Consider the following 2,940-nt stretch of genomic DNA (forward strand, 5'->3'; position numbering starts at 1 on the left):
CTGTAATTGTTAAAAGGAGTTTGGTCTAGGCCTGCTCTATTTGAAAAGTGTCCTGAGATAACTTCTGTTATGAATTTGCACTAAACAAATAAAATTTAATTGAAAATTTGAATTGAAGAGTAATTTACAGCACAGCTGGGAACAAAGAAGCCCAGTGAAAACTATGCTTAAAAATAATAAAATATAATAAAGTATATCATTTACTGCCCTTTAGTGGTGAACTGGAATATTAGAACTGTAGTTTCTTGTAGCTCATTGTTTTGGTTTTATGACTTGAGTTTGAGCCACTCTCAAGAAAGCACATAAATATGCTGAATAATACTGACTTTCACCACAACAAGACAGCTGCTCAAAAACTACCACTGAATTGAATCAATACTTCAGATACTCAGCAGAGATATCTTGTAAGGTCTCTGTTAATTTGCTACTGCTTGTAATGCAATGAATCTATACAAATCCACACACTATAATATATATTATATAATATAATATATAAGCTTCATACATGAACACACTGCATAAGAGTGTACAGGTGCTCTTATGTCCAGACCATGTTCACCATGTAAAACTCACAAATTATATGACTGTGATGTCTGATGTGATTAGGCTTGGGTGATATCTTTGTTTCCATACCTTCAAACATAAATATTTCTGAGTAATACTGACATGGTCTAGACAGGTATGTGCTGCTATATGTGTGGTGTCACAGGGTATTACAAACAGCTATTTGTTTGTGTGTGTCTATTAGTAGGTCCTAAGCCTTGCCTAGTCTCTAAACAAATGTCATTACTGATGCATTACCATCGCTGTAGTGCCAGGATGAAAATACCAGTGTATGCCTTGTCACCACCCAAGTCTAATGTTTATTATGTAGGATAACTGAAAAGCATGGATGAGTTGAGTCACCAGAACTATAAAGTTACACAGTAAACATGTTTTCCCAGGTACACAGTGACTATGCAGCGAATAGGTAGAAGCCATGTGGTTCAAATTTGACGAAATTTGTCTTTTCAGGGATAAATCTCAGATGTCATGATGATTTCATACTGTAGATGAGGATTTCTTCACGTTTTCATTTTTTATTTTTTTTGATTAATGTGAATGTGATTTAATTTCACATTCTTGTTTCTGTGTTTTGTGAATTTGATTTGTTTTATTCTTTTCTCATCATCCCTTTTTGCTCACATGCTTGTTACTGATTACACTTTCCTTGTATAGCACTTTTCAAGTCTTCTGTTAATTACATGCTGATATAGGGGGTATGACTTGAGACTTAAGGTGACTACAGAGAGGTGATTCAGTAACGAGCTAGCTGCCTGAGAAGTCATATTGTACATGTGAAAAACTTTGTACATCAAGACAGAAATCTGCAGTCTGCAACCTCTGTGCGAGAAAGAAAAGGAGTTAAGTATGGTTCATACACAAACACAAACATCAGTACACTCTCCTATATTGCTACATGGAGCAGGAGTAATGAGGATCAACTAGTCAGAGATGATGTGAGGACAATATGAATATGAACAGATGTGTTGCAACTGTGTAAATGTTAAAAAATGTGGCGAGCCAAATTCCCAAAGCTAAAATATGATACTGTGTTTCTGTCCATATTTTAAGCTAAGGTCTTTTAGAAGAAAGGATTTGATTGTTGAGACCCAGGGCATCAAATACTGATGCTGAGAATGAACCAATAAGCTATCTTTAAGCCATCAGCCCAAAGTGTGGTAAAACCTGTGTTTACCCTACTATTTCATATCAAAATGGCTGCTGTGAAAAAGGTCTGTTGTGCTAATTTGAACTGTACTGTACACTGTTTGATATAAGCTGGTCACCTTGGGAGCAGGAGGAGTGAGTGAGTCACTTCACTGCGTATCATGTTCAGGCTCCTCATGGCCTGTATAAAACACTGACAAATGCTAACAAGTGCTTAGGCCAAACCAATAGTAGATACTCTTTTATCTTTGAACATGGACAGAATACCCAAATATCATGCTTCAGCTTGACAGCAAGACGAAGGCGAGAAAGACGAGATGAAAGACCACCTCTACAATCACAGAAAATACACTGTCTGGCCAAGGCCAGTAAGTGAGCAAAAGGAGGGCAGGAGTTTGGCTCTCACTATTATATACCCATTTGGCATATATGATCATTAACCCATGTACAGCATGTGCTGACTAACAATAAACTGTGACTGACACTCATTCTGTGTCCACTGAAGTCACACCTAGTCCCTGGGCATTAAAAATGTATTTTGCAGCCGACTCTGATCTCAGTGCCAAAGAATCATGTGCTGATTTGGTCCTGTTAACGTTCATCAATGACTTCTCTGTACTGATAATTCAAAGGCATGAAAGGTTTCCACAGCAGGGCACTAAAGTAGGGAGGCAGAATACTCACCAGTGTGATCAACTGTAGCATGGAGAATCAAAAAGCCACATGTTAGAGCTCCCTATTCTCCAGTATGTCAATCCATATCGCTGCAAACCTAAAATGAATGCTAATATGCTACATTATGTAAGTACCTCTTTGAACTTTGAATTCAATTTTTTTTGTTCAAGTTGTACTTGCAAGTTGGTCCCATTTTAAAAAGGCCAATATGGAATAATATTTTTATGAGTGGGTCCCCGTTTCCTGCTCCCGGTTGCACGCTATCTGCTGATTGGTGGCAGTAGTGCGCAGAGAAGCACAGCAAACGTGCTAACAAAGACAGAGAAGAGGAAGACTAGTAGATTTGTTAAAGATTGCATAATTTCAAATATTTAAAAGGACCAGTGTGTAGGATGTAGTGACATCTAGCGGTGAAGTTGCAGATTGAAACTAACTGAACACCGCTGGCATCTGTGTTTGACAACCTGGGAATGAGAACAGGCTGTGAAGTGTGTAGGAGAAACTAGAATGGCTGCGAAACTCGCAAAAAACGCAAAAGGCCCCATCTACAGCCAG

General features: G+C 38.1%; 1 protein-coding gene across 1 annotated transcript in view; it reads right to left on the bottom strand.

The window, feature by feature from the left end:
• Nucleotides 1-2,940, bottom strand: part of LOC118326010 (endophilin-B2-like) — a 26,246-nt gene that overhangs the window by 20,298 nt on the left and 3,008 nt on the right. The gene's annotated exons all lie outside the window — the stretch shown is intronic.

The sequence above is a fragment of the Morone saxatilis genome, unplaced genomic scaffold, assembly GCF_004916995.1.
Source record: "Morone saxatilis isolate NCDOM2014 unplaced genomic scaffold, NCSU_SB_2.0 Contig16, whole genome shotgun sequence".
Taxonomy (NCBI): domain Eukaryota; kingdom Metazoa; phylum Chordata; class Actinopteri; family Moronidae; genus Morone; species Morone saxatilis.